Below are 13,645 nucleotides of genomic sequence, written 5' to 3' on the forward strand. Positions count from 1 at the left end.
GGGGGGGGCGCGGGCCGCGGCGCCTCGGAGCGCGGCGGGAGGCGGTGCGAGGGCTGCGAGCGGCCGGGGCGCCCCCTGCTCCCCGAGCTGCGGCGGAGTGCGGGGAAGGGGCGGGCAGCGAGCCCACGGCCGTCCGGGGCCGGGCTTCGCTGCTCCGGTGGCGGATCCGTCACCCCGCGGGCGCGAGGCTGAGGCCGCAGCGGTCCCGGAACAGGCTTCCCGGGGGGGCGCGGGCCGAACCCCCCGCCGAGGGCCGCTGTGCCGGGGCCGGGCAGCTGCGGGGGCGGGCGGGCGCGGGGCCTTCCTGGGGGAGCGGCCGGTGCGCCTCGCGGGGCGCGGGGCCAGAGCCCAGCCGATCTGCTCCTCCGCGGCCCGGGTCGGGAGCGCGTCCGGCGCTCACACGGGCCGTCCACGCTGCTCCCGGTGCGGGGGACAGCGACCTCAGCCGGGGCGGCGGAGGGTGTGAGGGAGCGAGGCTGATCGCAGGGCCCCGCGGGGCCGCGCGCTCCCTGGATCTGAGCCGGAGGTTGGGGCCATTAGGGGCTTTCCCTGCTCCTCACACCGTCGTGCGCTTGGCTTTTCTGCCCCGCAGAGCCCACTCACGGCCCCGTGGGCTCAACCACTGGAAGCGTGTGTCGCGGCAGCGCTTCTCGCGTTCGCACTGTGCCTGGCAAACCTGCCTCCTGTCCCCCTGCGCGGGAACTCCAGCCTCCGCAGGGGGACCGAGAGTCACAGAGCCCCTCTGACCCCTGGGCTGTCCTGCGTTGCGCTCCTGCCACGCCTGAGGAGCCCCCAGAGCCAGGCCGGTCCGCCCCCGGCTCCGGTGTTCGCCATGCGGGAAGGAGTGCGGCGGGCCGCGGGGAACAGAGACCAGCTCCAACCGCAGAACCAGAAGGGGGGTTGCGGGGTGTACGGGACGGCGGTCTCCCGGAGTCCAAAGGCCAGCACACAGCCGAGCCTCGGGAAGGAGCTGCAGAGGCCTGGGAACTCTGAGGTTCTGACCCCTGTCCCTCTTCCTCAGACTGGGTTTTGGCCCAGCTCGAACTCTGCCCACGCGCAGAGATCTGTCGGCAAGCAGGGACCAAGGCCACACCACCAAACAGGGGTCCTGCTGCTCCTGCATCTAGAAGCTGATGCAGGCGAGTCGGGTCCAAGGATCCCGAGGGAGTCCTGCAGGACCAGCCCAGTGTGTCCCTGGGTCTGCACGGGACCGAAACGGAGCGCCAGCCAGCCCGAGATGAAAGCAGAGTTTATGGCGTGAGAGGGCGCGGGTTCCAGGAGAGTCTGGGAGACTCAGATAGGAAAGGAGGGAGTCTCCTCTTTGGGACCTGGGGTTTTTCTGGGGATGGTGGTCGGTGTAAGCTCTCTCAGACATCCAGAGGTCTTTCGTGGGTCACTTATCCATTGGACCCTGGGGTCATGGCATTAAGATGTTTAGTGCCCGTAGCCGGGAACACACATACGATGATTTCATCTTGTCGGTCTCGCCTGGTCCTTCCTTAGATGTTGTCTGTTCTAGAGAAATCACTAACTCCTTATCCTCTACAAGGAGGACATGCACTATTTATAGTATGAGGCTTGTGTAAAGCGGGAGAGCAGGTCCTAGCAAGAGAAGAAGCAGGAAAAGGAAGGAAAACAAACAAACAAAATTTTTATATGGAGTCAGTTTCCTTATCTCAAAGTTGTAGAAAGGTCTTGCATGGCATTCTGGAAGGTTGGATCCAAACCCCATGCTGTGCAGGGACTTGGGACCGACCCGGCTTCTAGGCTGCTTCCTCTCTTGACTATGGTAGCGGAGGCTGCTGTAAGCAGAGGAGTGCATGCACGTAGCCCTTTGCATCGGTTTTTTTCTATCCTTTGGAGCAAATACTGAGTATTGCAGTTGTTGGGTTGTAGGGTAGCTCTATTTTCAACTTCTTGAGGAACCTCTACACTGTTCCAGAGCGGCCGCACCAGCTGGCATTCCCGCCAACATGCAGGAGGGCCCCCTTTCTCCGCATCCGCGCCAACACCTGTCGCTTCCTGAGTTGTTCATTTCAACCGTTCTGACAGGTGTGGCATCTCGCTGTGGCTTCCGTGTGCATTTCCCTGGTGACGAGTGATGCTGAGCATCTTTTCACGTGCCTGTTGGTCATATGTATGTCTTTGCAGAAATCTCTGTTCATGTCTTCTGTCCGTTTTTTAAAACAGATTTTGTTTATTAATTTGACGGAGAGTCACAACCAGAGAGGAAACACAAGCAGGGGGAGTGGGTGAGGGAGAAGCAGGCTTCCTGCTGAGCAGGGAGCCCGATGCTGGGCCCGATCTCAGGCTTGGGATCCTGACCTGAGCCGAAGGCAGACGCTTAATGACTGAGCACCCAGGTGCCCCTCTTCTGCACATTTTTAATTGGATTATTTGTTTTTTGGGTGTTCAGTTTTATGAGTTCTTTATATATTTTACATACTAACTTTTTATAGGTTACGACCTTTGCAAATATCTTCTCTCCTTCATAGGTTACTTTTTAGTTTTGTTGATTATTTCCTTCCCTGTGCAGAAGTTTTTATTTTGATGAAGTCCCAACAGTTTATTTTTGCTTTGGTTTCCTTCGCCTGAGGAGGTGTAGCTAGGCAAAGTGTGCTGCGGTAGGTTGTAACAACTGTAAACAATAAAGTTCCTTTCTGCTCTCCTATTGCTTCTTTGTAAGCTGTCATGTGTGTCACTTCTGTGTACGTCATCAAGCCCATGATACATAGTTACTTTTATTTTAAACAATTACGTGTTGACTAAGTTAAAGGCCGGCCCCAATGCACTTTGTAGGATGTTTCTCTCTCTGCTCCTCTGTACCTATCCCGGCTTCCGGCTGCGGTTGCTCCTTTACCTTCCATTGCTTCCTTTTGTCCTTCTGATACAGATCTGGTGGGGGGGGGGATCCTGTCCATCACTATTTGTGCGAAATGCTTTTGTTTTCATTTTCTTGAGAGAGATTTTTAGTAATTATAGAGTCCTTGGTCGACGGGCATGTTTTCTCCAGCATGTCAAAGCACACTTTTATTTTTTTTGCTTACACTGTTTCTGACGAGAAATGAGCAGTGATTCCCATTCCTGTCCCTCTGTACATGCTGTACCTGTTTCCTCTGATTGTTTTTAGAATTTTTTTAAAAAGAAACCATTATTTTTCATCAATGTGTTGGTGGTAGCTGTAGGTGGTTCATCTTGTTTGTCCTGCTAGAGGCTTAGCAAACTGATTTGTGAATTTCATCAAATTTGAAAATGTTGTAGCTAAGAAGTCTTTACACATTGTCTGCCTTCTCTTCTGTGACTCTGGTGGTATGAATGGCTGGACGCTGCCCTGCTGTCGGTGAGGGTCTTCTTACTTCTTCAGCTTAGGTTTGAGCACTTTCTAAGGTTGTATATTTTGGTTCACTGATTTTCTTGTTTCCGCCTGAAGTTTCCAAACTGCTGTTCAGCTCATCTTGTGAATTTTTCATTTCAGATGTTTCATTCTTCATTTCTAGAAGTTCCACTGGGTTTTAAAATTTTTGTGTATCCTGGAGAAAACACCCTATGGTAAATGGAGATAGTCCCTCTGTCCTTGTACAGGGGCACCTCTCTCCATGTTGTGGGTACGTCCGTGCGTTCAACTGTCTCCGTGTTTGTAGATATTTGAGTTGTTTCCAGCTTTTAGCTGTTAAATGAGGACTGTAGTGCATAACCTTGAACACAAGTCTTTTCCTTCTTTCCTTTCCTTTTCATTTTCCTTCTCCTCCTCTTCCTCCTCCTCCTCCTCCTCGCCAGCGTGTCTTTGGGATAGATCCTCAGAAGTGGAATTGTTGGCTGAAATGATAAATGCCTGTGTAGTTTTCCAGCTATCACCAAATGCCTTCTCGGGTGGTGTAGGGCTCACATCCAGCCCGGGAAGTAGGAGGATGTCTGTTTATCCACAGCGCTGCCGTCAGAGGGCAGTGTCGGACCTCTGGGGTTTGGCCAATTTGTTAGCGAGATGTTGTCATTTCAAGTTGTTTTCATTTATGTTTCTCTGATCATGAAAAAGAATGGGCCGTGTTTGGAGCAGGAGCCGTAGATATTCTGGGCGCATTCTGAGCTGTGCCCAGGCTGTTTGATGAGCTCAAGGACTAGCCACCACCACCATCCCTCCTCTCAGTGCCGAGACGGGACGAGCTCTGCAGGATTCATTCAGTGAAAATAAAATCCCATTGAGTGAGTTTATGGGTTTGGGAAACTGAAAAGTGCAGCTGTGGTGCAACCAGGTACACACACTAGAATCTGGTGGCTGCCAGAGGTTAGCAGGGCTGAGCGCCCAACTCTGTGCGTCTTCTCTGCTGGAACCAAGCCAACTCTGTGTCTCTAGAGGTTGTCTCAGCAAGTGAAGGAAGCCACCACTGGTGGGCCCCGGAAGCTGGACAGTGTCTTCGGATGAAGCGCATCACCTCCTCTTTGCGACAGCAGGATAACGTGCTGGTGGGCAGCATGCTTTAAGAAGGAGGGTTGGAAACCCACGGAGTGGGATTAAGAGGACCGGCTGCCTCGTGTGAGCCGCTGGCCGCATCTTCGTGGGTCGTTCGATCGCGGGCGTGTGGGCGGCCTCGGCTGGCCCCGGGCTCTGTGCAAGGCTTGCGCTTCTGTGGCCAGGTCCATGGAGAGGCGGCTTCGCCATCACACATTATGCACCCTTGGTTCCAGAGGCTGGAAGTCTGAGATCAGGCTCGGGCAGGCTGGTTTCTCCTGAATCTCTGTGCTTGAGACACCGACTTCTCTCTGTGTCCTCGCACAGTCGTCCCTGTGTGTGTCTGTGTCCTGCTCCCCTCTCCCTGTAAGGACACTGGTCCTATTGGGTCAGGACGCACCTGAATGACCTCCTTTAGCTTGATCGCCTCTGTAAGGACTTCATGTACACGTGCGGTCACGGGCTGAGGTGCTGGGGGTCAGGGTTTCAATAGATGACTTTGCAGAACACAATTCATGCTGTAATGGTCCCTCCCTCCCCACTCGTGTTTCACTGCAAACTCTGCCAATGTGTCGCTATAATCCCTGCTGTTTTCAGGGTCGGGGGGAAATGCCAGGGGAGCATGAGGTCCTGGGAAGGGGAGACACAGACCATTCCAGGGTATTCAGTGCTCCCCTGTGTCTCTGACACTTGGCCCACACTGGTCCCTGGAGATGCCCCCCACCTGCTGGGGAGAAAGGAGGCAGGCACGTCTGTCATTGTTTGAGGGGGCTGGTGTCGCATCAGGCGTGGGGTCACGGACAGGGAAGTTTGGCCGGTACAGGCATTGGGACTGGGTTTCTTGGGTTCCACTGCCCTCGGGAGGCGCTGATGGTCCCCCAGGGTCCTGCCCTCATTGACAGTCCCATTTCCCGGGAGGAAAATCAATGAGCTCACAGGTTGCAGCCTTAGAACACACGAGCCCTATTATTATCTTACAAAAAGGCAGGCTAGCCTTCCCCCAGAGCTTTTATTAAGACTTCGTGTCAATACTGTGGTTTGCAGTTACCTTAGGAAACCCATTTCGAACAGATAGTAGATTCTGTTCTCTGGAACACAGGCACACAGGCTTTCTGGACACCAGCATGCGGACCGAAGCAGCTCTTCACGCGGCAGGAGGGAGTCATCTCACGGCCCCTGGGTCTGACCAGGCTTCCTTGTCCCCCCTGCTGACATTTCCCCCGACTCCCAGGCCTGCGCTCCGACGGCTGACCACGAGTAGGAATGATAGCCGTGGCCCTGCCTCGTGGACGCCCATGTGCCTCGGCCCTCCTGGGAGCACAACCACACCGAGGTCCCCAATCAGCCCCGACAACAGACTCCTCAGGCCCCCGTCAGGCACGCGCTGACAGCAGGGGCCACACGTGCGGCTCTGACATGAGGTATGGCCCCGTGGTGCCGACAGTCCTGTGTTTGAAAAGCACAAAGGCTGTCCGTCCTGACAAAGACAGCAGCCACCCGCTCTCTCCGCGACCTACCTCACACGAGCTATTTGCAGATAAGGAAACTGAGGCAGGAAGCATCTGGGGCTGGGTTCCAGGCCGCCGACCACCCCTTGGCCAGTTCTCATGCTGTGCCCGGCTGTGGGAGGGGCTGGATGATGGACACCTGAGGGTCTGAGAGGGAGGGCCAAGGATTGGTGACGTGTGGGGTCTCCCTGGGCAGGAAAGCAGGGCTGGGGGTGCCCTGGGCCCTGCCTCTCTGGAGCCTGAGCCACCTCGATGGGTTGGATGTGCCTGTGGCTGCAGGGGCCCAGGAGCTCCAGCAGGTGGAAAGCTCCAACATGGGGCATGTCTCAGACCTGGGAGCCGCAGAGGCCGGGGGAGCTGCTGGGGGGGGGGTCAGCAGCACCCTCCCGCACCTCCACACTCGGGATCCAGTTGGTGGGGAGGAGGGTGTCCTAGCCGTGCCCATGTGAAGGTGGCCACGCACATGCCACAGACTGGGCACACGGGATGAAGCCACTGACGCTGAAAGGGAGCTTCTCCCTCAGCCGACTGTGCTCACTGTGGACTTGGGGCTCTTGTTCTAGGACTGAATGCTCGTGTCCGTGAATTCCCAGGCCAAAGCCCCAGCTCCTGCTGTGATGGTGTCAGGAGGCTGGACTTTGGGGGGCCCTTAGGCTAGATGGGGTCACAGGGCTAGGGCCCACAGGGTGCATCAGCAGCCTTGTAAGTAGAGATGCCAGTGCGCTTGCCCCCGCCCCACTGTCATCTCCATGTCCCCCCCGCTGCCCCTGCTGTCCCCCCACCCCACGCCCCCTGCAATCCCCATGCCCCCCCCGCCCCTCGCCATCCCCCGCCCCACCCCCACCTGCTGTCCCCATGCTCCTCCCTGTCTCTGTGGCTCCTTTCTCCCCAGGTGACACCCTGCCGTCCCCAGGGCCTCATGTTCGTGGGGGGCACTCAGAGCCCCACAGCCGCCATCCTGAACGGCTTCATGAGCTTGAACAGGACTCTGGGTTCTCGTCTCTTGCCGGCCCGGCAGTCACGCAGCGGCTTTGGGCCGTCAGCAGCATGTTGGCGGCTTGCTCCGTCCTAGAATATAGACATGGTAATTTCAGGTTTGCTAACTCGCCTCTTTGAGCAAAAGAGATTTCCTAACTAGGGCACAGTGTCCAAGCACAGTCACAACGCAGGCTTCCAAAGACCTGGGCCAGGCCAGGAGGGGCTGGGGGAGGCACCGAGGGACGGGGGCAGGGGAGGGGCCCCCAGGCCCCCAGGAGGTGGGCAACTGCTCCCAGGGCCCTCTGGCTGCACGGAGAGGAGCTGGCCTCAGGCGTGCCTGCGGACTCAGGCCCTCCAGTTTCAACTCAGCAGACCTCAGCAGGCAGGCAGTGGTGGTGTGTCATCCCCGGGGAAGGAACCGCAGGGGACGGATGGAAGCAGGGTGAGCACAGGCTCCGCCACTCCCCACGGCACAGCAGCCCCGTCAGAGGCGGCCACCAGCCTCGGGCCAGCTTCTTGAAGAAGCCCCTCACCTCCAGGACCCAGAGAGATCAGCAGCCACTGGCCGTGGCCAGCAGCGTGGGCCAGCATGTTGCACATACATTTGCATTTCTTGTTAAAAAGTCCATTGGAGCCGTAAGAAAACCCGCTTTTCTGTGCACTCGCCGTGATCAGCGACTGCCGCCATGGGGAGCCAATGAACCAGCACCCATCGCACAGCCGCCCTCCGCCGCCGGCTCAGCAGGTCCTGTGCCCGACCCTACCGGGTGTCAGCTCCTTCCACACTTTGGACCTTTGCTGGTCAAAGGGGGCTGGGGGCGTGGTGCAGGGGAGGAGACACCCACCTTTCCACTGGGCCTTCCTCCTCCGGCCAGGCCCCCCCCCACGCCCAGCTGCAGGCAAATCCAGGCCCCCGAGACGGCCCCTGGCATGGGGAAGATGGAAGCGGGCAGCATTCACTTGCCGCCTGGTGGAACAGACCTGTAGGTGACGGTCCGCTTCGCCTTCTCAGCTTTTAAAATGATCATTTGTGGTATCATAGAACGTTCTAGAATTCTAGATTTAGTTTTTCAGTGTGAAGAAGACTCAGCGGATATCACAACATTTAACAGCTGGTGGGTTGTAACCCACCTTTTAAAGTGTTTGTCACAAGGCACTCCAAATATTAGCCTGAGATCCAGATAGGGAGTGAGGTCGCCGTGAGGCCGTGGGAGCTTTGTGGGGCACCTGCGGCCAAGCCCGGGCTCGGCTGGGACCTTCAGCCTCTGACACAAGGAAATGTGTCTGATGGACCCTTCATCGACACAACAAATAACTTTAAGAAAGAGGAGCTTAGCTCCTGGAATAAGTGAAATGACTTAAATTCTACATAAATACATTTGGTGCATAAGTCAATATGGGCTTGGTTTTTAAAGTTCAGCTATAGAAACGGAAGGTTTTTGCCTTCAAGCTGGAGCAGAAAGATGTCTAAGCAAATGGTGCCTTCTATTTGCGCTGTGCGCTCAGGGACCCTGGGAGGGCTGTGGCCCTCGGGGGGGCAGCCTCCCCAGAAAACGCCCCCTCCTCAAGGAGGGCGTTCTGATGCTCGCGGTGGGATTCCCTGGTGTCACGAGGGTCTCCTGTTCATCGAAGGCCCCTGGGACCGTGAGGGGAGTTGGGCAGGGGAAGGGAAGACGGTCCTTGTCCCTCGGATGTCGGCGGAGGCCGGTCGCCGGACTGAGTCCGTGTCTGAGCCCCTGCGGTCTCTGTATCACACCATCCTCCCAAGGGAAGACGCCAGAAAGGGCCCTACCTGGGACCCTGCTTGGGACCAGGTAGGCTACAGGGCAGCCAGCTTGGGGTGGGAACGGGGGTGTTCCTGTCCCCATGTGGCTTTCTGCAGAGTGCCTGGGACCTGCAGGATGGTCTCCCAGCCTCCCCTGCAGTCTCAGCTCTGGGGGTGCGCAGGGGTGGTGAGGAGACCTGCCCCCAGGCCGGCTCCCCGTGTCCCCTGCACAGCCTCCCAGCCATTCCCGGGGCGTCTTGTGAGTGACCACAGGTCCTCGAGTTGGGCGGAGGTGGCCAGCGATCCTGGCACAGAGGCCTCTACACTTGAGCGTGAGTCCACGTTTCGGGCTCAGAGGTCCTGTCCAACACTGGGCTTCCACGTCCTTGTGACTCAGCAGTCCCATCCACAGCGGGCTGGCCTGCGCTGGTGTCTGTGACCTGTGTCCCTGCCCCCCGGGGCACTTGATTCCTGCTGCAGACAGGCAGACGCGTTCCAGCACTAAAGGTCGTGAGGCGTCCTGCCCTGGGACCTGCGGATAACTCAGCTCCCACCCTGTCCGCTGGGGCGCCATGGCCTCTCCCAGCCCCCTCCCAGACCCTCTCCCTCAGGACAGGGACCCCTCTCAGACCTGCCTGCCCTGGGCCTCTCTTCCCCGCCTGCCGGCTTAGGCAGACGGGCAGTGCCGGCCGGAGGGACCTGCAGCGGGGGGGGGACCAACCCAGAGGGCGGGGCCCCGAGTCTGCGCCCCGGCAGATGCGAGCTCCCGTCCCCCTCCTGCTGCCTCCCCGCCTCCGTGGCCTCCGGGCCTCTGTCTCTCTTGCTCGCACGTGCTCACGTCTGAGGCACACGTTCTACAAGACAGACCCTGCCCTTCTCAGGGGCACCTGACTCTGACATTTTCTATTTTGTTAAACTAAAAAGAAAGCGGAGCCGGCCTCACTAATGGATGTATCCTGACGTTCCCGTTCTACGTCAGGATACCAGCCAGGGCAGCAGCAGATGCGAGGGTCTCTGGCTTGGCTGAAGGGGTCTCTGGGGTCCACCCAGCAGGTGGAGAGGGAGGTCGCCACTGGCTTTTGCTTTGTTTTCCCGGCTCCGGGGTGAGACTGCCTTGAGCAGCCCGGTGAGCTGGGTTGAAGGACCGTGCTCTGCTGGGCGGGCACAACGCCCCAGGCTCTGTGCTGAGTTCAGGACCCGGGACCTTTGGGAGGAGGAGGGCAGCAGGCAGTGTCTCCCGTGGGGGACAAGAGCATAGGACTTTGCTCATAAACTCATCTCAAACAAGGCGACCTCTTGTTCTGCTGTCGGTAGTCGGGAGGCAGGTAAAGGCCATGAGGTTGCTGGTCAGATGCATGCACGAGATTAGAGGGGATTGTGGAATCAAAACAAGAAAAGCCAAGCAGGGAGAATCCACTTACCCTGTAAATCACCTATTTCCCTGATGCGGAGCCTTTATTAAAATGCTTCTCTCAAAGGAAAAATCTCACGGCTTTTCTGGGCTTTAACACCCAGACTTTGCATCTAAAGGTCATTTGGCAAAGAGCGTAAATCCGATGGTAAAGTGCAGTGTGGACGGGGGACTCAGACGCGGCACATACAGAAGCAGGGGGAGAGCAGACTCTCCCCTCTCAGGGAGCTTGCTTTCTGCAGCGGGTTAGTGTGGAAGGAAAACAGGCCTTTAGGTGTTTCTGAAATTAGTCCCACTTGTATCAAAAGCCTGCCGTCTCCTTGGAGAATAAATATAGCACTCGTGAGTCAAGCCCCATGGGGGGATTTACCAAAAGGATAGATTTCCAGGTTTAATACAGGACCTTCCGCTCACTCACGCACCATCCACTGTCTATGCTTGTCCTACTCACCCGTCTATGCGGCCATCCATCCAGATACGCCTCCACCCATCCGTCCACATCCGTCCCTCCGTCCGTCCCTCCGTCCATCCACATCCGTCCCCACCCATGCGTCTGTCCACCCACTGCCATCAGCCCAAGCACCATCCATCCATGTACCCCTCCGCCCGCCCCGATAGCATCCACCCCCCAGGCAGCACCCATCCATCCACCCAAGCGCTGTACATCAACCTTCCGTCCACGGCTTCATCCCCGTCCTGCGCCGTCTTTCATTCCTCACCCGTCATCCACGCAACCACTCTGCCCTCCGTTCTCCTATCCCTCCTCTGCCTAGCCAGCTAATCGCCATCTGTCCGTTCACCGAATCCTCACCCGTGTTCCTGTAAACGTCCGCCCATTCACTCATTTATGTGTAAATAGATACCGAGTGCCACGGTCAGCCATGCAGCAGGCCTACTCAAGACACTGGCAGGAGCCAATAAGACCAGTTCAGTCTTCGCTCACGGGGGAGCTCCCAGCCCCCTGAGAAGGGAGACGAGGAGTATCTCCCTGGGAGACACGGGGCCCCTGCTGGGTATGGCTGGAGAGGGGGTTCAAGGAGCACTGACCAGGGCGGACCCCAGAAGCAGGGGTTACAGCAAACCTCCAGATGTGATGTCCAAGAGAAGCTGGGGTGGTGTGAGGAGTCAGCAGTGGACAGCAGATTGTTCTGGAGAGAGGGACAGGCAGAGAAGACTGGAGAGGTGTCTGACGAGGCCGGACCCAGCCTGTGGCCTCAGGGAACCTGAATTCCCATGCTGGGTGGACCCACCTCTGGTAGTTTCCTGGGGCCGCTGAACAAGTCCCCAAGGCTGGGTGGCCGAGCATAGCAGAAATGTGCTCTCACGTTCTGGAGTTCGTGTCTGGCTTGGGGCAAGGCTGCTTCCTTCCATCCCCCCAAGACGGATGCGGTTTCAGGTGAAGTCGAGCCCAGCCTGACCCACGGGGCCTGGGGAGCGCACTTCTACCCAAGACCGCGGTGCCCGGCGCCTTTGCGCTCAAATCTATCGGCCTCTGTCAGCAGGCCGCCGCGGGCTGGGCTCGAGTCCCAGGCATCTCACGGGGAGGCTGTCCTGGGTGTTGTGGGGGTGAGAGTCACACCCCGGGCAGGTGGGGAATGGTCACACCCGGCGGCGGGAGGACATCCATGTGTGGGGGGCCCAAACCTGGGTCTGCTACTGGACGGTCAGCTTCATGGGCAACGCAAACCCTTTCCCAAGTGCATGCGCTAATTTCCTCTCCTACCCGGAATGTAACTGGGTCGCGGCTCCCGTCTGCTCACCGCCGTGGGTGACGCGGCTCAGATCCAGCTGCTGGGGCGGGTGGCAGGTGGCCTCGCCTCCCATCTGCCTCACACCCCTCATTCCTAACGCGGCTGAGTGTCTTTTCACGAGGGCGTCCACCCCTGGGACACGACACCTTTGCTGTGAGCCCGCCCGCTTTCCTAATGGGTTTAGTGGCGGCCGAACTCGTCACACATATGTGTTTGTGTTTTGCCCACCGGGACCAGATGCGCGTCTTGTCGTTCACAAACCCCTTCACGCCACAGCTGGGTTTGTGCTCTTGGGGAGACTTGGGCAAATGCCTGAAGGAGAAGGACCGGTTGCCAAGGGAACCAGCCCTGAACTGAGGGAAGTCTCAGTTCCGCCCCCTGATGTCCAGGGGAGCCCCCGGGGGAGGCTGGATCGATCAGCAGTGGCCAAGCACACCTGTGTAGAGAAGCCTCCTGAAAATGGGAAGGACGGGGATCGGCAAGCGTCCAGGCTGGTGAACCAGACCGCCTCCCTGCGCCAGCACGCTGGCCCCAAACTGCAGGGGACGGAAGTTCTCTGCTACAGACCTCGCCCTGTGATCTCCTCCGGAGGCTGGTCCGCACCCTTCACCGTCCTTGGGAAGAAACCAGTAATTCAGTGAGTGGACTGGTCTCCCGGAGTTCTGTGAGCCACTCCCGCAAATGAGCTGAACCCGAGGAAGGGACTGTGGGAGCCTCTGACTCATGGCCATTTGGTCAGAAGCACAGGTGATGCCCGGACCTGTGACCGATGTCTGCAGTGGCAGTGGGGTGCTCACATGGGACAGAGCCTTTAGCCTGTGGCATCGGACGCTGAGTCCAGGCCAACAGCGTCGGGGGTGAGTCCAAGTGCAGGACACCCTGCTGGGCTGCACAGACTTGCTTGGGGTAGGGAACCCTGTCTCGTGTCGGAACCGGATTCAGAATCAACACTGACCACAGACTGACGATGTCCCCCAGTTTTTATTGACTTGTAGGAGTTCTTTATATATTGAGATCACTTCCATATGTGGCTCAGTTCCGGGCAGCGTATGGCTGTCTGTCCGTGGGCCGCCTAGGCAGGAACCCAGCCCAGGCCCCTGGGGCCAGGATGCCAGTGGGACTCCTGTCGCAACCCCAGGGGTGTGGAGACAAGACCTCTCAGCCATGCGGGGTGGCCAGGCTCCACGGAAGCAGGTCTCTGGGATAGGCGGAGAAGTGCTCACACCCGAGCCGTGCCTGCCTTTCCATGAGGACCTCTGCCGATTGCTGCAGACTGTGTGTGTCTGTGGGTGTCCATGTACACATGCCATGAGTGTCCATGTGCACATCAGTGTGTGTCCACGCGCCGTGTGTACAGGTCCACGTGCATGTACATGTGTGTCTGTGTGCACAATGTGTGCGTCGACGTGTGCATGCGTGTGTGTAGCCCGTGTGTCTGCGTGTTCACGTGGGGCAGATGTAGCTTGCGTGCTGTGTGCACACAAGTGCGTCCCTGTGTGTCTGGGGATACAGAGGAAGGACAAGCTGACCCCCAGGAGTTCGGGGGCGTCTTTCTCAGTCCGAGATGTCTGGCCCCACAGCTCTCCCAGGTACGTGACTCCTGTGAGGTTTCCTGCGGCACCGCGGCCACCATCAGGCTGTTGTACTAGCTTCTTCCCGGGACCGGCAGGGGCCCACACTGCCCCTGGGGTGAGGGCACAGTGGGGACAGAGCGGGCCACGGTCCGACCTGTGCTGCAGGAGGCCGCCGGCAGGAGTCTGCGTGGACCTTGTCTGCTCCTGAGGC

At 58.2% G+C, this 13,645-nt stretch overlaps 1 long non-coding RNA gene across 1 annotated transcript; it reads left to right on the forward strand.

Moving 5' to 3' along the window:
- The first annotated feature begins 284 nt into the window (after window positions 1-284).
- Window positions 285-8,296, forward strand: LOC132027707 (uncharacterized). Its single transcript, XR_009407169.1, has 5 exons — window positions 285-994; window positions 1,943-2,052; window positions 5,547-5,868; window positions 6,848-7,039; window positions 7,303-8,296. It is a non-coding gene; the product is annotated as an uncharacterized LOC132027707 (long non-coding RNA).
- The last annotated feature ends 5,349 nt before the right edge of the window (window positions 8,297-13,645 follow it).

The sequence above is a fragment of the Mustela nigripes genome, chromosome 12 (genome assembly GCF_022355385.1).
Source record: "Mustela nigripes isolate SB6536 chromosome 12, MUSNIG.SB6536, whole genome shotgun sequence".
In the NCBI taxonomy this organism is placed as follows: domain Eukaryota; kingdom Metazoa; phylum Chordata; class Mammalia; order Carnivora; family Mustelidae; genus Mustela; species Mustela nigripes.